Genomic DNA, 21,496 nt, shown 5'->3' with positions numbered 1-21,496 from the left:
TGAGCATGTGCAGTGAGGCGAATGATAGGAAGCAAGGCATGGGATTGTAGCGAGGATAAGATGAGGGAGATAAGGCTTGTTTCTAAGTTGTTCACTGTTGGGATGGTGGTTGGGGATTATTATTGAAATGAGAGAGGGAGGAGAGATATAATTGTTGGGGCTATTGTTGTAGTGATAGAGGGAGATAAAATTTGATGCATGGATGGAGATGCTCTACTTATGTGTGGTGTTGTTAAAGGATTTATGTCTTCGTCAAGTGCAATTACTAATTATATAATGGATCAATATTATGGAGATAATAAGTTCATTCTTTTGTTGCTAGATATGATAAATGATCTTTGGGCTAGTCAAATAGTCCAAAGCCCCTAATCGGATGGATCCTATGAGGTCACACATAGGGTGATGGATTGATCAAAGTAAGAGGCCCACTAATTAGGCCTCACATGGATATGGCTGGCCACATGGAGAAATAAGGAGGGAGGGTTTGGGTTGGATTAGGAGTTTGGGCTTCATTGGGGTTTTAATTATACATAAGATGTATAAATAGACATCATGTCTAGGTTAGGCATACTAGTCACATAACACTAGATCAGTGAATTGTGAAGCAAGCAGCCAAACCCTAATCCTCCACTCTCACACTCCTTTCTCCTCTCTCCCTTTCATGTCGTACGTCCATACGGACCACTGGCACAAGGTGGTCGACGGTGGTGGTTTGTGGCTCATTTTTCTCCTTCTCTCTCCGTAGAAGGTGGTTCGAATCTTTCGTGCCCAACTAACTAGCATTAGTGGAGGTTCAATCCTAGCCCGTGGACCAAGTAGAGGAATTGCGTTTGAGGATTTTATTCTCCCAAATTGTTCTTGCTCGACACTCGTGGAATCACGCTTCAAAGGTATAATTATGTGTTTTTTTTATGTATTATGCATAGACCTGTTTTAGATACTTATGCATATGATTCATGCAATTCCGCTTAGAGTATCTAAATCCCTACAATAGTATCAGTTAGCCTAATGCATGTACGCATATTGATCATAATTCTTTGATGTCCAAAATTTTAACTCAATTAAGAGGGAAAATACTATAATTTGTAGGGTTTCGTAGTGACCCTCACTACGCGGAAAGAAACCCCCCAAGACCCGCTCCGATAACTAAAGCAATTAAAGCATGCAAATATAATTAATACATAATTAAAAGAAGAAGGGATAAAGAATTATACCCTAGACGCGTGCTTCGCTCGCTAAAAGAGCTCTTACTTGAACCTCGCAAATGCAAGGCCTCCAACGGTTCGTACCCTCGAACCCGACCCAATCGTCCTAAGTCCCGAAGGTTAGTCGGGACCCGAACAAAATATAAACTTGGAGTTTTACGAACTTAAGGTATTCTCAACATTGGAGATGCCTATATAGTTCCACTCAAGTGTGTTCTTTCCAAAATTCCAAAGCCTTGGTATTTATAGGGAAATGAACCCTTGAATTTCAATCTCCCACCAATGTGGGACAGTGGGTAAATGTGATAATTTATTTAATTCTAAATTAAATAATTAATCAAAAGCAATCACCATGCAACAAGTGTCAAGAGGAGAGGATTGGTTAGATGAGGACCAAAACCAATGGGGGGGACCATTGCCTTGCTCCCCAAGGCTTTGCTCCAAGCATTGGTCCCCACCTTCCTCTAACTGGCCTCAAGCAATGGCTGGGCTGGCAGCCAGCTAGCACGCCAACATGCACCAGCTGGCATGGCTAGCACGTACAACATCACTGCCCAGCACGCAATGCGCACCAGCCAGCACGCCTAGCTCATGCGTGCTGCTAGCGAGCCACGAATGATGCTAGGTGCTTGGCGCTGGGCGAGGCCTTCGCTGCTGGCTGCTTGCTGCCTAGCGCTGTTCCTAGCTCGCTGTGCTTGGTGCAGCCATGCGAAGGCACGCACACAAGCACGCAGCTATGCGAAGGCATAATGCTGTTGAGCGAGGCTGCTAGCATGTTGCTCGCTGCGATGCCATGCACGCACACGCACAGGCCTAGCCATGCGATAGTGTTGTGCTATGCGTGGGATGTGCGAGGGCTTGCGATAGCACTTAGGCTTGCAAGCACGCATGCTGCGGTGATGCTGTGCCATGCGAAGGCACGCACACACGCAAGCACGCTGCTGCGATGGTGCTGCCAGCACGTATGGCGCACCTAGCACACACATGGTGCGCCTAGCACACACATGGTGCACCTAGGCTTGCGATGAGCTAGCCTAGCCTAGCACTCACATGACTAGGCCAATGTGATGCTACGGCTATGCTCGTACTTGTTGCTTGTGATTTTGCGACGCTCGGTCTCAATGCCCTAGGCTCGATATCCGACGTTTGTGTTCGTAAAACTCCGACGACTCATTGAATCCTTCGGATTAATTCGTCGTCTCGGATCGGTTGTTCGATTGGGTTCGACCCGAAGGGTTCAGTTAAGATTAAGCTGTAATATTAATTTTAATATTACTGATCGGAAGCGGCCTCCACCTAGGCATTCCGATCACTTGACCTTACTGAAGAATTAGCTCTGTAATAATTCTGAACCCTCTATCAGAATAATACACTTGTTGGAAGGACACCATTCCTTTCAATCTCCCACTTGTCCTTCCGGACAAGTGTGCATACAGTGTATAACCCATTTCCTATGTCTCTTAATGTCTCTTCGTGAACTATAAGGTAAGATTCATTGTCATCCTTATTACTTTCATAAGTGTTTCTCGATCTCCAAGTTCGACTGTCAATAAGCAGATGATTTCTAAAATCCATCTGAGCACGGCCATGCATTTTCATAGTCTCGCTCTTCGAGCGGCCTTGTAAACAACAAAGACATGTTCGTTATTTTTAATAGGGGGACATTCCCAGTCTTATACTGTAAGTTTCTCTTACTAAGAGGACCTAATCTCCCGAGTGTTCCCGTTATGATCCCCAGTTACGGCAGACGTTAGGCAACATCAAAGAGACTATTACTCAAACAAGAAAACTTCACAAATACTCATGGTCGAGGAAATAAGTTCCGATAGCTATAATGAGAAATGTACTTATGATGTTTTAAATCTCTTAAATTACTCTCATAGGTCTATCCGGTGCAGTTCCAAACTAGCACTTGTGCAAATGATTTATGACTACTATGTCCTTGCAGCACAAGAAACGGTGTTGTAAATCATACTACACACTAATCTCCAGTGGTCATTAATCGTCCATCAGTTAAATGACCTCAATTAGGGATAATTTTCGATTTAAATATTTAATGTTCACTTAACAGGTGTTTCTTTATCCAAGACATGGTCTTGATACCCTATCTTGAATATTTCCATAAATCGAATGGACTCATTATTTAATTCTAAACCACAATTAAATAGCAATGGAGTGAATAGTAATTTTGCAAGAAAAATTAATTACTCCATAATAAATTAATGGTTTTAAAACAGTGTCTTACATTAAAACGACCAGTTTAATTAAAACACATGTACAGGGAATTTCAAAGCCAACCTCCAACGTGCTTGATTCCCATTGCCTCAACGTGCTTGTTGTGTTTCACTTGAGGCAGAGGTTTAGTCAAAGGATCGGCCACATTATCATCCGTTCCGATCTTACAAATTCTAATTTCACCTTCGGATTTCCATTCCCTTATCATGTGAAATCGCCTTTGGACATGTTTGACCTTCTGGTGCTCTCTTGGCTCTATAGCCTGAGCGATAGCTCCATTGTTGTCACAGTAGAGATCTATTGGACTCTTGATAGAGGGTACAACACCAAGTTCACTAACGAACTTTCGAATCTAAACAACCTTCTTAGCGGCTTCTGAAGCAGCCAAGTATTCGGCTTCAGTTGTAGAGTCTGCAGTGGTGCTCTACTTGGCACTCTTCCAGCTAAACGCTCCTCCATTTAGGAAAAATATGTACCCTGACTGTGACTTGAAGTCGTCTCTGTCAGTCTGGAAGCTAGCGTCGGTGTAACCTTCAACAACCAGGTCTTTGTGGCCACCATAAACCAGGAATTTATCCTTGTTCCTTTTCAGGTACTTAAGGATGTTTTTTTTTTGGTTGCAGTCCAATGCGCCTCTCCTGGGTTTGAATGGTATCGGCTCGTAGTGCTTAAAGCATACGATACATCTGGCCTGGTACATATCATGGCATGCATGATCGACCCAATTAGCGAAGCATATGGAATCTGATCCATTCTCTCTCGCTCAATAGGTGTCTGTGGACACTATTTCTTGCTGAGAGTTACGCCATGGGACATGGGTAGATGCCCTCTTTTGGCATCCTCCATGTTGAATCGTGCTAGTACTTTATCAATGTAAGTACTCTGGCTCAATCCAATCCTCCTCTTAGATCTACCCCTATAGATCTTGATGCCCAATATGTACTGTGCCTCAGCTAAGTCCTTCATTGAAAAACACTTTCCCAACCAGCCCTTTACGGACTCTAGTAATTTTGTGCTGTTTCCAATGAGCAGTATGTTATCGATATATAGGACTAGGAATGCGATGTCACTCCCACTGACCTTCTTGTAGACACATGATTCATCTGGATTCTTGATAAAACCAAACTTGCTGATGGCTTCATCAAATTGCAAATTCCAACTTCTGCTTGCCTGCTTTAGTCCATAAATGGACTTCTTAAGCTTGCATACCTTTCCAGCGTTGCTTGGATCAACAACACCTTCTTGCTGTGTCATATACACAGTTTCTTCCAAAATCCCATCCAGGAAGGCGGTTTTGACATCCATCTGCCATATTTCATAATCATAATATGCTGCAATCGCTAGGATAATCCGGACAGACTTTAGCATTGCAACCGTTGAAAAAGTTTCATCATAGTCAATCCCGTGGATTTGTCTATAAACTTTCTCCACCAGTCTAACTTTGTATATTGATACATTTCCATCTTTGTATGTCTTCAGTTTGAAGATCCATTTGCAACCGATGGGTGTGTAACCCTCAGGAAAATTCACCAAGTCCCAGACTTGATTTTCAGACATGGAGTCCATCTCGGATTTCATGGCTTCTTGCCATCTAGCAGAGTCAGGGCTCGTCATAGCTTGTTTGTATGTCGCTGGCTCATCATCATACATAAATAGGATGTCCTGATCATCGGTTAAGACAATACCAAGGTATCTGTCTGGTTGAGATCTTGGCTGTTGCGACTTACGAAGGGTAATGGGTTGAGCATTTACATTGTTAGTTTGATTCTGACCAATCTTCTCAGCTGCTTCCAAAGCACTTATATTGTCAATTTTATCAGGTTGACATTGTTGCTCGTCCTCTCGAACTTCGTTGAGTTCGATTTTCCTCCCACTTGTCATTTTGAAAAGGTGTTCCTTCTCCAAAAAGACACCATCACGAGCAACAAACACTTCGTTCTCGGATTTATTGTAGAAGTAATACCCTTTGGTTTCTTTTGGGTATCCCACAAAGAAACACTTGTCTGATTTAGGGTGAAGTTTGTCCGAAATTAATCGTTTGATATATGCTTCGCATCCCCAAATCTTGAGAAAAGACAACCTAGGAGGTTTCTTAGTCCATAATTCATATGGAGTCTTTTCAACAGCTTTTGACGGAGCTCGGTTCAGTGTTAGTGTCGTGGTTTGTAGCGCATGTCCCCAGAAAGAGATAGGAAGTTCACTAAGACCCATCAGTGATCGAACCATGTCTAACAAGGTTCGATTCCTCCGTTCGGACACTTTGTTCCATTGAGGAGTTCCGGGAGGTGTCAGCTCTGAAAGAATACCATTTTCTTTCAAGTGATCGTCGAATTCATGGCTCAAATATTCGCCACCTCGATCCGATCAAAGTGCTTTAATTTTCTTGCCAAGTTGATTCTGAACTTCATTCTGAAATTCTTTGAATTTCTCAAAGGATTCAGATTTTTTCGACATAAGGTAGACATAACTATGTCTACTATGAATTGTCAAAGTTTTGTCAGCGGTATCAACATTTGCCTAATCATATGTAAAACACATGCAATTTTCATTGAACATATATTTGCAAGACAATTTTGAAACAACCATTGTCAAAGTCTTACATTCAAAATAACTAGGTGTCCAACACCATAGCATGATGAAACTAAGATTAGTTTAATTACATGTCATAGACAAAATAGTGCATGCAAGCACGACCGAAAAACCATCTTCGTCGTCTACTTGTCCTTGCACGAACACTTAATAAGCTTCTCACTTGGTCCTTGAAAAGGTAACATAAAGTGAGTCATATTTGGTATCTAATACCTATGATAAGCTTAATTCACAAGTGTTTAAGGAAGATACCTGAGGTAGATGCTCCATTCCTCTCCTCCTTCTCCCGGAAGAGCTTGTATTCTCTCTTGTAGTGGCCTTGCCCACCACAATAGAAGCAACATATCTTTGCCTTGACCTTCTTGGACTCCCTTCTCCTTGCTCTCAAGGGCCACTCGGTCACTCCACAGGCGGTGGCTCGGCTAAGTAGTTGCACCACCTCCATTAAGGAGCGTGTCTCCTTTCCCGCAGCTGTATGCACTCTAAGCGCATCATTGGCCAAGTGGAGCGAAGCAAGAAAGATATGCCCCGCCATCTCATCCCCTAATGAGATTCCGAGAAGCTGCATGTGTTTGAAGAGCCTAGTCATTCCAAGCACATGAGGTCGGAGGGGCATGCCAGGTCTCAATTTGGCATTGTAGACCTTTGTCCAAAGCCGGCACCTTTCCTTAGCAAGACAACCCACATTCGGTTTCTTTATCTTCATGTTTGAGAGTGACCTAGTCAAATCAAACACGAGTCCATAATAGTTGCCATTGTCACTCTTGGTGACTCTTACATTGACAACGTCCTCAAGTGCTTTGAGAAATATGTCCGGAAGGTAGGAGGAAAGGCTTTCCTTCCAATCTTCCGGGATGGAATTAGCCATAAGTCGTGAGACTTTTCTTGCAGTTGGAAGACCATTCTTCATGAGCCTCATCGGTCATGATCCCCTTAGAGAAGAAGCTTGGAATGGGAGCGTCAAGAGTGTTCTCCAAGGAACAATTCCGAAGAGTTTTCCTGAGTTCCTCCTCCCACTCCTTGAAGTTGACCAAGTTGAGGCAAAATGCCAACTTGTTGGGGAGTTCCGGGCACATAGAATTGTTGTTAATTGAGTTACTTGCAGACATTGTTCTACAATTGATAGAACTTGAAATGAAAAACCATTCATATAATCAATAAGTTTGAAATTTAAAAGCGTTCATGCAAATTTTCAATCTTATTAAGCATTTTATCCACGCATTAATAATTTTGTCCCTTTTAGGCGAGAATAAAATGATTCCGAGATCCTAAAGATCAAGAAATGGTTAAGCTTGCTTTGGATTGTCTTAACATAAAATATCTTAAGGTAAGTAATCCAATTGCTAATAGCTCTAAGCTACTCTCAGTTTGATAAAACGTCGCATATAATGCATTATTCTTGACATTTTATTACTTTTGCCACGACATCTAAGGACTCCTTACTGATATTGTTGAGCTTAACCAAGACCAACTTGTATACCTAGTATACCTTACGTTCCTAGGGAAGTAGTGATGCCTCGCTTTGGCGTAGCCCATCACATACGCGCATTAGTTCGGTAAGTGTTGTTCTTGGAACGACAAATTTTAGCTCAATATTTTAAGGGACCTAGGGTTTCTATGTTTGTTGATTTAAGTGAACTTAACTAATCATCGCAACATTTGAAATCCTAGACATGAATCTAACATTCAAGTATATATATAACAACAATATATATAAAGCATAAAAATAGATGCATTTGGCAACTAGCATGACCCCTTGAAATCTTCAAATCTTCAAGGGCCTTCATCTTGGCTCGTCTTCATCGAAACACCGTCTTGAGACATCTTTGCCAAAATAAAATTACTAGCTACTACGACTAAGATTAATCTAAAGTACAAAAATACTTAACGGTTTGCAAACTGTGTTTAGATTTACAAAAATACGTAACGGAACGCAGTCCGTATTTTCTATCCTAGTTGGGTCCCACTAGTTGCCATTTTTCACAAAAACCTGTTTTGAAACAATCTTTCATTCACCCATTCACTATTTTTGAATGACCCATGCATTTTACGAGATAATACAAGTAAACACGCAAAACTAGTAACTAACTTAGGTGGTTAATCCGATTAACGCGCCTAATTAAAACTAGTCAAAGTTGTTTAATACATTATGTATTACTAAGGTGCAATTTGTTCACGTAATTAGCTAAGCTCCCACTAAATTTCGCATCCAACTTAATTAATCCAATTAATTAAGCCGGTTAACCCAAATTTGTCAAAATCAAAAATTTTTGCAAGAGTCGAAAAAATCGAGGTCTAACCTCGTTAAAATAATTACATAAATATTTTAAAACGACAAAATTTTCACAAAACACATAGCTCGAAATTAAGCAAAAACAGCCCACTCGTACCCTATGGAGTGTGCTTGGTGCGTGGTGCTAGCATGCAGCGCCTAGCGTAGCATGCCACGCTGCTAGCACCAGTTGCCTACCTTGCATGCTGCGCATGCTGGCTAGCATGCTGGGGCGCCTGCCAGCAAGTGGCGGGCTGGCTGGGGCTTGCTGCCATGCTGCCCAGCAGCGTGCCCAAGCACTCCAGCAGCTTAGGCCACTGCCCACGCATCAGCCCCTTGCATCACTCGCCACACAACATCGCCACTTGGATGCTTAGCCCCTGTGCGCACCATAGGCAGCCCGGCTAGCCTTGGTGACACTTGGGGTTTTTGCCTCGATTTGCGTGCATTTTCTTGGGATTTTAATCCCGATTTACGTGCGACGTAAAATTAATCTAAATTTATTTTAGAATTAATTTAGGGCAAAATGAAAATAAAATAAGTCCAACTTAATTAAATTCAATTTTAATGGTGCACAAGCCTAAATTTCCAAAATATCCTTTGGAATATTTTAGGTCTTTCTTGATGCTTAAAATTGAAAGAGCTATGTCCATAATTAATTTAATCAATATGCAAATTAATAATGGATTTGACAAATAGGGAGTTGGAAAAATATATTAATCATCCAATGATAAAATTTTCCAACTTTTATACTTGTGTAAAATAACAAGATTACATCTTCCAATATGAAGATCAATCAAAATAATCACAAGCATTTGAACTTTGAGGATTTTAATCAACCAATTATGAAAAAATCCAAAGTAAGTTAAACATGGAATTTAGGGTTAAAGTTCCAATCATTTAAACATTTAAAGATTAGATCTTTAACATACTAGGAACTTAAAATTACACATTCACAACAAACATTCACACATTAATGCAATTTATTTGCATAATTGTGAAAAGCAAGTTTATGTGAAAAAGAACATATCAACTTAAGCACATATTATAACTCCATAATCATGCTTAAAAGATATTTAAATTGCAGTAGATTAGGGATGCAATGCATTTAATCTACCCTTGACATGCTTGCATTAATAAAGGCATAAAACATTTAAAATTTTCATTGAAAACGAAAAAATCCTCCAAAAAATGGGTTTCTGGTTCGAATTTGGCTTCTGGACAGTCCTTTAAAAGGAATGAAACTGATTTAGAACGTCGATTCCACCCAAAAAACACTATTTTTGATCCAAAATCTGGGTTTGACAGCCAAAACGAGAAAAATACGAGGTATAAAATTAATTAAAACGAGCTTCTAATCCAATTGGAAAAGCAAAACCAGAAATTAAATCCTTTTAAAAAGACCTTAATTAATAAATAATTGCAATAAATAAAAGGAGCGCGGCTCCGATACCGCTGTAGGGTTTCGTAGTGACCCTCATTACGCGGAAAGAAACCCCCCAAGACCCTCCCCGATAACTAAAGTAATTAAAGCATGCAAATATAATTAATACATAATTAAAAGAAGAAGGGATAAAGAATTATACCCTAGACGCGTGCTTCGCTCGCTAAAAGAGCTCTTACTTGAACCTCGCAAATGCAAGGCCTCCAACGGTTCGTACCCTCGAACCCGACCCAATCGTCCTAAGTCCCGAAGGTTAGTCGGGACCCGAACAAAATATAAACTTGGAGTTTTACGAACTTAAGGTATTCTCAACAATGGAGATGCCTATATAGTTCCACTCAAGTGTGTTCTTTCCAAAATTCCAAAGCCTTGGTATTTATAGGGAAATGAACCCTTGAATTTCAATCTCCCACCAATGTGGGACAGTGGGTAAATGTGATAATTTATTTAATTCTAAATTAAATAATTAATCAAAAGCAATCACCATGCAACAAGTGTCAAGAGGAGAGGATTGGTTAGGTGAGGACCAAAACCAATAAGGGGGACCATTGCCTTGCTCCCCAAGGCTTTTCTCCAAGCATTGGTCCCCACCTTCCTCTAACCGGCCTCAAGCAATGGCTGGGCTGGCAGCCAGCTAGCACGCCAGCATGCACCAGTTGGCATGGCTAGCACGCAATGCGCACCAGCCAGCACGCCTAGCTCATGCGTGCTGCTAGCAAGCCACGCATGATGCTAGGTGCTGGGTGCTGGGCGAGGCCCTCGCTGCTGGCTGCTTGCTGCCTGGCGCTGCTCCTAGCTCGCTATGCTTGGTGCTGCCATGCGAAGGCACGCACACAAGCACGCAGCTATGCGAAGGCATGGTGCTGCTGAGCGAGGCTGCTAGTATGCTGCTCGCTGCGATGCCATGCACGCACACGCACACACGCACAGGCCTAGCCATGCGATAGTGTTGCTATGCGTGGGCTGTGCGAGGGCTTGCGATAGCAGTTAGGCACGCAAGCATGCATGTTGCGGTGATGCTGTGCCATGCGAAGGCACGCAAGCACGCTGCTGCGATGGTGCTGCCAGCACGCATGGCACCCTTAGCATACACATGGTGCTCCTAGCACACACATGGTGCACCTAGGCTTGTGATGAGCTAGCCTAGCCTAGCACTCACATGGCTAGGCCAATGATGCTACGGCTATGCTCGTACTTGTTGCTTGTGATTTTGCGACGCTCGATCTCGTTGCCCTAGGCTCGATATCCGACGTTTGTGTTCGTAAAACTCCGACGACTCATTGAATCCTTCGGATTAATTCGTCGTCTCGGATCGGTTGTTCGATTGGGTTCGACCCGAAGGGTTCAGTTAAGATTAAGCTGTAATATTAATTGTACCTTAATATTACTGATCGGAAGCGGCCTCCACCTAGGCATTCCGATCACTTGACCTTACTAAAGAATTAGCTCTGTAATAATTCTGAACCCTCTATCAGAATAATACACTTGTTGGAAAGACACCATTCCTTTCATAATTATGGGTTAATTATTATTTTAAATGTGATTTTACATATGGAATCGTTAAATATTATTTAATTTGCTCGAATTTAGCCTAATTTTGGACCGAATTTTGCCATATTATGTTCGAAATTTTCGAACCCTCCAAACCTTAGATCCGAAAATTCGAAACCCTAAACCCTAAATTCGATTTTGGTGTTTTGTGTTTGGATAAATTCCAATTGTTTTATTCTTCATAAATTTCATCTAATTGATTTCATGCATAAATTATGAATTTTTCATAATCAATGTATTTAAATTAAGAGTTAAATTAAATTAGGGATTATTTTCATGAAGAACCCTAGTTTTAAAATTATATTGGGAATTTTATTTTAATTGGATAAATTAACATAAAAGTTTTGTTTTAATTTAGGGACCACATTAATTTTATTTAACAAAAGTTGTTAATTAAAAATTGAAAAAAAGGATTTAAGGCTGATTTCGAGCGACAATCACGGCTGGGTGGCGTAGCCGCGGTGGCTGCCCCGGGTGGTGGTCTAAGAGGGATTGCAAAGGGCAGGGCTGTAGAGGTCCAAGAGCAAAGAGCAGCAGCAGCACTGTGCAAGAGTTGCGCAGCACTGCTGTCGTTGTTGCTTTGGCAGCGTACACCGTTAGGTGTACAACCACCGTGGTCGGATTCAGATGGACACACCACGGTTGCTGACGCACGATATTTAAAAAAAAGAGATTATTTTCAAAATAAAAATCAATTGGATTTTGGAGATTATATCAAATATAAAGTTGTTATTTTTGATAAGTTTTCAAAATTAAAGTTGTTATTTTTGATAAAGTTGTTAGGATATTTTGAGCAATAGATTCCATATGAATTGATTTAATAATGAGATTATCCCATGATTATTTTAGGAGGTAATTGATTTTAAATTATGCGATTAGCTAGTAATTATGATAGAATCTCCTAAGTTTGTTAGGATAATTTTTATAGATAAATATGATTTGATGCTATCTCATGCCTAATTTAAAATATATGATCATATCTAATTACTTAATATATGATATTTTGGTACCATGTTTTCTTAATTATGAACATTCGATGTTGTAGTTTAGGCAAGCATGTTTACGTGATTTTATTATGTGGCAATTTTATAATATACGATATTATGTTGCTATATAATGACTAGCATGGCCCAGTAGATTACTAAATACGATCTGCGCATCGTGATGTATTTTGTAATCTAAGTACGGTCTGCGTACAAATTAAGTTTTTTTTTTTGTAATTGTATTTATTTTATTAAAGTAGTAATAATAGAATAAAGTAGAATCACAGGCTGCAGTTAATCCAAGAAGCCCATAAAGTAAAGGCTCAAAGGAGCAAGGTGGATGGAGATCCATGAAGGTTCAAGTGGGAGCGTTTACTTTATTAGTTTTCTTAGGATTAGGGGTCATACTATGTCTTGTTTATGCATTCAGTGGATTATGCATGCTAGTTTTATTGATGTTAACATGATGCGCTAGAGTTCATTAAATTAATCACAACATAATAAATCTAGGTCCCGAAACTATTAAGATTGCTTTTCCAATTAAATACCCAACAATCCCTAGATTGTGAATGATGGGTCATGCCAAAGCTGGGTGTCATTTGTTATCTTGGGTAATTTGGGGTAAATAATTTTTACACTTGTAATTGGTTGTGCTCAACAAGGTTACCTAAAGCGTTTAGAACCTTAAAGAAAAGGGTAATAATTAAGCATGTGATGGTTTATTAAGCATGTGATGGTTAATTATTCAACCAAGAGTTGCAATTAGTAAAGAGTTTACTTACCTTGAAAATGTAATGCTTGATGGTAGGGCCAAAGTCCGGTCAACAATTATTTTAAACAAAGTGTTAAAGTTACCTATGGCCTGAATTTAGGTACTTTAAAGATAAACATAGTTGAATTTTGCGTTTATTAATAATATATATATATATATATATATATATATATTCTAGTTTTATAAATATGTTATCTCCTCGATTGAAATAGAATTGAGAAACGTTCTCAAAAGTTTAAAAAACAATCCATAAATCCATATCCGAATTATTCTATGATGGTTCTAAAAGGACATGTTTTAGAAACTCATGTCACATGTCTAAGGTTGGTTTCCTTCAACTAAATTTTTTTGAGTAAATCGTCAACATCATCTTCATTTTGAAATGTGTTTCAAGGGATATAATGAGATGGGAGGTACGAACCCTCTAAAAGACAAGTATGGAATCTCAAAAAAATCTCTTATCTTCAATGTGATTGAATATAAGAAAGTGATTGGAAGTACCTATGATCAAAAGTTGATCAAATGACATGCTTCTTCATCCAATCCATATGGAGTTAAGTGGTTGATTAAACTCTACTATGAATGACGAATGAATTGACTTAGCAAAATTATGAAAAGTGCTTAAAGCAATTAAGCAAAGTTTCATTTTGAACCTAAGAGACATGTTCTAAGTGGCTCAAAAGGTAAAGGTTTAAGAATATATGAGGATTGCATTAAGAAGTTGTAGATTAAGAAATGCAAGTAAGTTGCTATTTCTAAAATCTAAAACTACTTATATGCTAAAAGTTGTTATGAACGACAAATTTTTCCAATTAAATGGACCAATTCTAATTAATTAGAAACTACCTCATAACAGCTGGAAGTAAAAGAATGGAAATGTTCCAATTTAAAGAAGTATATTATAGAAATTGATTTAGCATATTACTGCTTCTTGGACATACGATGTCATGTTTAGTTCTCTCATTGAGAATGTGGTTGAACTAAAAGAAGAAATATGGTTAAGGGAGAAATAAATCTACAAGTTTAGAAGCAAATGTTGCTACTTGACAAGTAGAATCTGCAAGTTTTGAAGCAAAAGTTGCAACTTTACAAGTAGAAAATCTTAGCAGCCCAGCCTTGATGCTAGGCGCCAGCTGGCAGCCTTGGCAGCCAGCCAAGTGGCTTGGTGATGCCAATTTTGTGTGGGGACCAAGGGTTGGTGCTTGGCTTGGGGAGCAAGGTAATTTGGTCCCCCCCCCCTTGGTGGTCCTCACCTACTCTCTCCCTCCACATGACACTTGGAGCTTGTTGATTGAATTGCATTTTTATTTTTTTAGATTAAAATAAAATAGAGGAAAATGCAAATCTCCCACATTGATGGGAGAAGATAGATCAAGTCTCCATTCCCTATAAATACCCAAGTTTTGGGTTTGGGAAAAACCACTTGAGTTGAACTCAAAAAGGCATCTCCTTGAAAAGTGAGAAAACCTTTAAGTTCGTAATAGTCTAGTTTTGTTAAGTCAATACCCGACTAAACTTTGGGATTAAGACCGTTTCGGTCGGGTCGAGGGTACGAGCCGTTGGAGGCCGTCACACTTGCGAGGCTCGAGCTTTGAAGTAGGAGCTCGTGAATCGAGCGAAGCACGCATCAAGGGTAAGAATGTCTTTTCTCTTTCTCTCTCTTATGTTGTTAATTATGTGATTGCATGTTTAGTTTCTTTAATTAGTGAACGGGTCTTGGGAAGGTTTCTCTTTTGTGTAGCGTTGGACGCTACGAAACCCAACAACGGTATCGGAGTCGCGCTCATTTTAATTATTGTAACTAATAATTAATTGAGGTGATTTAAAATGGATTTAAATTCTGGTTTTGCTTTCTAATTAGATTAGAAGCTCGTTTTAATTAGTTTTAATCTCGTATTTTACTATTTTTGGCTAACGAACCCAGATTTTGACTCAAAAATAGTGATTTTTTGGTGGAATCGATGTTCTAAATCGTTTTTGTTTCTCTTCAAGGGTTGTCCAGAAGCCAAAATCCACCTAGAAACATGTTTTTCGAGGGGTTATTTTGTTTTCGATGAAAAATTTTAAATCTTTAAACCTTGATTAACTATGGCATGTTAAAGGTGGATTAAATGTATGGTTGCATCACTAATCTACTGCAATTATAAACCTTATTAAGCATGTTTATGAAGTCATAATTGGTGCTTAATTTGGTGAGTTCATTTTTCACATAAACTTGACATTCTCACAATTTTGCAAATAAATTGCTTCAAGTGTGAATGTTTATGGTGAACTTGTAATTTTAAAGTCCCTAATATGTTAAAGATCCAATCTTTAATTGTTTATTTGGTTGGAACTTTGATTGCTAAATTCCGTGTTGAACTAATTTTTGGATTTAATCATTTTTGAGTTGATTAAAGTCCTAAAAGTTCAAAACTTGTTATTGAAATTTAATTGATCTTCACATTGGAAGATGTAATTTTTCAATTATACACAATTTAGTGCTGGAAATTTTTCATTAGATGAATGGGTTTATTTTTCCAACCTCTTTAATTTTGTCAAATCTCATTATTAATTTATATTTGGTTAAATTAATTATGAGTGTAGCCCTTCAATTTTGTAGCATCAAGATAGACCTAAAATGATTTAAAGAATGGTTCTTGAATAATTTAGGCTTGTGCACTATTAAAATTGAATTTAATTAAGTTGGACTTGTTTTATTTTCATTTTGTTCTAAATTAGTTCTAAAATAAGTTTAGAATTAATTTTTATCACACATAAATCGGGAATTAAAATCTCGAGGTAAGTGCACGCAATTCGAGGCAAAATCTCCCAATACACGCCCTTAGGCTAGCCGGGCTACTCAAGCAGCCCACATGTGGCTGCCAAGGTGCGTGATGGGCTACCTTGCCTCGTAGATGCGCTAGTGTGTGCAAGTGTGGTGCATGGTGCTACGATGTGTGTGCAAGGCTGCACTTGGTGCTATGGCTGTGCGAGGATGATGCGTGTGCTGTGTGAAGGTGCCCGCATGCTGCTTGGTAGCAAGGCAGCGAGCCCCAACCAGCCTAGCACACGCTGCCACCAGCATGTACGCAAGCATGCGTAGCTTGCTACAATATGTGTGGTGCTAGCAAGCGTGGCGTGCTCTACTAGGCAGGCATGCCAGCACGCACAACCACAACACCTAGGGGCTACAAGGCAGCCATGGTGCGCAGCCCAGCACCCTAGGCAAGCAGCCACGACCTTAGTGCCTAGCAAGCCTAACCCCGTGGCTTTGATGATAGGCACTTGGGGTATGTTTTGGGCTATTGTTTTGCGTAATTGGGGCCATTTTAATTATTTAATTTAATTATTTTAACGAGGCTAGGCCTCGGTTCTTTCGGCTCTTGCAAAACTATTTTTAACAAAATTTGGTTTAATCGACTTAATTAATTGGATTAATTAAGTTGGATGCGGAATTTAGTGGGAGCTTTGTTAATTACTTGAACTAATTACGTTTTAATCAATGTTTAATATCTTTGACTAGTTTTAATTAGGCGTGTTAATTGGATTAACCACCTAAGTTAGTTACTAGGTTGCGCGTGTTATGCATTGTTACTTGTTTATCGTTGTAAAATGCATGGGCCATTCACAAATAGTGAATGGATGAATGGAATGTATATTGCTTCACAGGTTTTGTGAAAATGGCAACTAATGGGGCCCGACTAGGATAGTAAATACGGACTGCAATCCGTTATGTATTTTTGTAAATCTAAATACGGTTTGCGTACCGTTGCGTATTTTTTTAGCTTAATATTTAGATTATTCCTAGTTGTAGTAGCTAGTAAATGCATAGTTGGCGGAGATGTCTCGAAGACGGCGTTTCTAAGAAGACAAGCCAAGAAGTTGCATCGAAGATCCTTGAAGATTTGAAGACTCAAGGGGTCATGCTAGTTGCCAAATGCATCTTATACTTATGCTTTATATATATTGTGTTTATATATAATTGTATGATATGATATATGCATGTTTAGGATTTCAAATGTTGCGATGATTAATTAAGTTCACTTAAATCAACCAACATAGAAACCCTAGGTCCTTATAATATTGAGCCAAATTTGCCATTCCAAGAACGACACTTACCGAACTAATGCGCGTGGTGATGGGCTACGCCAAAGCGAGGCATCACCTCTTCCCTAGGAACGTAAGGTATACTAGGTATACAAGTTGTCTTGGTTAAGCTCAACGATATCAGTAAGGAGTCCTTAGATTTCGTGGCAATGGAGATAAAATGTCAAGGAAGCATTAGATGCGACATTTTATTGAACCAAGAGTAGCTTGGAGCTATTAGCAATTGGATTGCTTACCCTAAAATATTAAGTGTTAAGACAAGCCAAAACATGCTTAATGACTTTTTTTATTTTTGGGATCTTGGAATCATTTTATTCTCGCCTAAAAGGGACTAATGTTAATGCGTGGATAAAATGCTTAATAAGATTGAAAATTTGCATGTATGCTTTAAATTTCAAACTTATTGGTTTATGAATGGTTTTTCATTTCAAATTCTTTCAATTGTAGAAACATGTCTGCAAATAACTCAAACAACAAATTTTCATTACACTCAATTCTCGATAAGGAGAAATTGAGTGTGCCAAATTTTCTTGATTGGCAAAGGAACTTGCGTATTATTCTTATGCAATAGCAAAAGGAATACTTCCTTGACGAGGAAATGCCCGACACTCCCAATGAGGTCACTCAGGCTGCCCTTAACCGATGGCAAAGTGCCAATTGGGATGTCAAGTGCATCATGCTGGCCACTATGTCTCCGAACCTTCAAAAGAATTTCTTTGAAAAGGAGACGGCTTTTGAGATCATTTTTGAACTTCAGAATATGTTTCAAGAGCAGGCCCGAACTGAAAGGTTCGAAACCCACAGGCACAAGCTCAAGAAAGGAGAGCCAGTCAGCCCGCATGTTCTTAAAATGATTGGATTATGTGAGAACATGGAAAGGCTTGATGCTCGGTATTCAACCGAGATGGCAATTAACATCATTCTCCATTCGGTGCACAAAGGCTATGATCAGTTCAAGATGAACTATAATATGAATAGCATGGAGAAAAATCTCACCGAGCTTCATGGTATGTTGAAGCAGGTCGAGCAAACCCTAAAGGATGAGGGGAAGCATGACATGCTCATGGTGAGAAAGGGCAAGCCATTTAAGCGCTCGGGCAAGAAGAGAAGCTTTAAAGGGAAAAAGAAAAAGAATTTTCCGCCTAAGTCAAGTGCTGCTAAGAGCGGCAAGGACAAGAAGGTAGCCTCTTCTAAATCCGATTTCGAATGTTTCTACTGCTCGAAGAAAGGACATTGGAAGCGGGACTGCCTCAAATTTAAGGAAGATAAGAAGAACGGCACCGTTGCTTCTGTATCAGGTATTTTTGTTATAGACTTAAACTTCGCTAGCAAAACATCATGGGTATTAGATACAGGATGTGGCTCACACCTTTGTTATAATGATTAGGGACTAAGGATAAATAGAAGGCTAGAGAAGAGAGAGGTCGAGCTTCGGGTCGGCAATGAAGCCAGGATGTCTGTCGTATCCATTGGAACTCTTATTTTGTCTTTGCCCTCTGGGCTTGTTTTAGAATTTGACAATTGTTATCATGTTCCAAGAGTTACCAAAAACATTATTTCAATTTCGGTGTTGGACGCCAAGGGATTTGAATTTCGAATTAAGAACAATAGTTGTTCGTTTTATTTCGATAATGTTTTATGTGGTATGGCATATTCAGAAAATGGTCTTTATGTGCTTTCTCTAGACAAACAAGTTTATAACATTAATGATACCGCCAAAAGTGCTGAGACCATCGAGTTGAATCAAACCTACTTGTGGCATTGTCGTCTTGGCCACATTAACATCAAACGCATCAAGAAACTTCTTCACGAGGGTATTCTTGACTCATTCGACTTGGAGTCGTTTGAAAATTGCGAAGGATGTTTATTAGGCAAGATGATAAAGCAGCCATTCTCCAAGTTGGGAGAAAGGGCTAGTGACTTAGGTCTAATACATACGGACGTATGTGGACCAATGAGTTCACCTACAAGGAATGGTTATCGATATTTCATTACCTTCCGGACGACTATATTAGATATGGCTATGTCTACCTTATGTCGAACAAATCTGAAATCTTTGGAGAAATTCAAAGAGTTTCAGAGTGAATTTGAAAATCAGCTTGGAAAGAAAATCAAAGCACTTCGATTGGATCGAGGTGGTGAGTATTTGAGCCACAAATTCGACGATCACTTGAAAGACAATGGTATTCTTTTGGAATTGACACCTCCCGGAACTCCACAATGGAAAGGAGTGTCCGAACGGAGGAATCGAACCTTGTTAGACATGGTTTGATCAATGATGGGTCTTAGTGAACTTCCTATCTCTTTCTAGGGACACACACTTCTAACTGCAGCACTAACACTGAACCGTGCTCCGTCAAAAGCTGTCGAAAAAACTCCATATGAATTATGGATGAAGAAACCTCCACGGTTATATTTTCTTAAGATTTGGGGTTGCGAAGCATATGTCAAGAGATTAATTTCTGACAAACTTCACCCAAAATCTGACAAGTGTTTCTTTTTGGGCTACCCAAAAGAAACCAAGGGTATTACTTCTGCAACAAATCCGAGAACAAAGTGTTTGTTGCTCGTGATGGTGTCTTTTTGGAGAAGGAACACCTTTCCAAAATGACAAGTGGGAGGAAAATCGAACTCGACAAAGTTCGAGAGGTCGAGCAACAAAGTCAACCTGACAAAACTGACAATTAAAGTGCTTTAGAAGCAGCTAATGACATTGGTCAGAATCAAACCGACAATGCAAATGCTCAACCTATTACCCTGCGTAGGTCGCAGTGGCCAAGATCTCAACCAGGCAGATACCTTGGTATTGTCTTAACCGAAGATCAAGACATCCTAGTTATGGATGGTGATGAGCTAGCAACTTACAAACAAGCTATGACAAGCCCCGACTTTGCGAAATAGCAAGAGGCCATGAAATCCGAGATGGACTTCATGTCTGAAAATCAAGTCTGGGACTTAGTTAATTTGCTGAAGGTTACAAACCTATTGTTTGCAAATGGATTTTCAAGTTGAAAACAGACAAAGATGGAAATGTATCTGTATACAAAGCTAGAATGGTGGAAAAAGTTTACAGGCAAATTCAAGGAGTTTATTATGACAAAACCTTTTCGCCAATCGCAATGCTTAAGTCTGTCCGGATTATCCTAGCGATTGTTGCATATTACGATTACGAAATATGGCAAATGAATATCAAAACTGCCTTCCTTAATGGGATTTCGGAAGAAACTATGTATATGACACAACCGGAAGGTTTTGTTGATCCAAGCAATGCTGGGAAGGTATACAAGCTTAAGAAGTCCATTTATGAACTAAAGCAGGCAAGCAGAAGTTGGAATCTGCGATTCGATGAAGCCATTTGTAAGTTTGGTTTTATCAAGAATCCAAATGAGTGTTGTGTTTACAAGAAGGTTAGTGGGAGTGACATCGCATTCCTAGTATTATGTGTGGATGACATATTACTCATTGGAAACAACACTAAACTGTTAGAGTTCGTAAAGGGGCTTGCTTGGTAAGTGCTTTTCAATAAAGGAATTGGGAGAGGCACAATACATATTGGGCATCAAGATCTATAGGGATAGATCTAAAAGGATGATTGGATTGAGCCAAAGTACTTATATTGATAAGGTACTGGCACGATCCAACATGGAAGGGGCCAAGAGAAGGCACCTACCCATGTCATATGGCATAACTCTCAGCAAGAAGCAGTGTCCACAGACACCTGATGAGCGAGAGAGGATGAATAGATTCGATATGCTTCGCTTATTGGATCGATCATGTATGACATGATATGTACTAGGACGGATGTATCATATGCCTTGAGTTTTACGAGCCGATACCAATCAGACCCAGGAGAGGCGCATTGGACTACGACCAAGAATATCCTAAAGTACCTGAAAAGGATCAAGGATAAGTTTCTGGTCTATGGTGGCTGTAATGATTTGGTTGTTGAAGGTTATATTGACGCGAGCTTCCAGACTAAAAGAGACGAATTCAAGACGCAGTCAGGGTACATATTCTGCCTAAATGAAGGAGCGTTTAGTTGGAAGAGTGCTAAGCAAAGCACCACTGCAGATTCTACAACTGAAGCCGAATACTTGGCAGCTTTGGAAGCAGCTAAGGAGGCAGTTTGGATTCGGTAAGTTCATTAGTGAACTTGGTGTTGTACCTTCCATCAAGGGTCCGATAGACCTCTATTGTGATAATAATGGAGCTATTGCTCAGACCAAGGAGCCAAGAGAACACTAGAAGGTCAAACATGTCAAGCGACGATTTCACATGAGAATGGAATGGAAGTCCGAGGGTGAAATTAGTATTTGTAATATTGGAACGGACAACAATGTAGCCGATCCACTGACT

Source organism: Chenopodium quinoa, unplaced genomic scaffold, assembly GCF_001683475.1.
Source record: "Chenopodium quinoa cultivar QQ74 unplaced genomic scaffold, ASM168347v1, whole genome shotgun sequence".
Classification (NCBI taxonomy): domain Eukaryota; kingdom Viridiplantae; phylum Streptophyta; class Magnoliopsida; order Caryophyllales; family Amaranthaceae; genus Chenopodium; species Chenopodium quinoa.
This window is presented reverse-complemented; position numbering follows the sequence as displayed.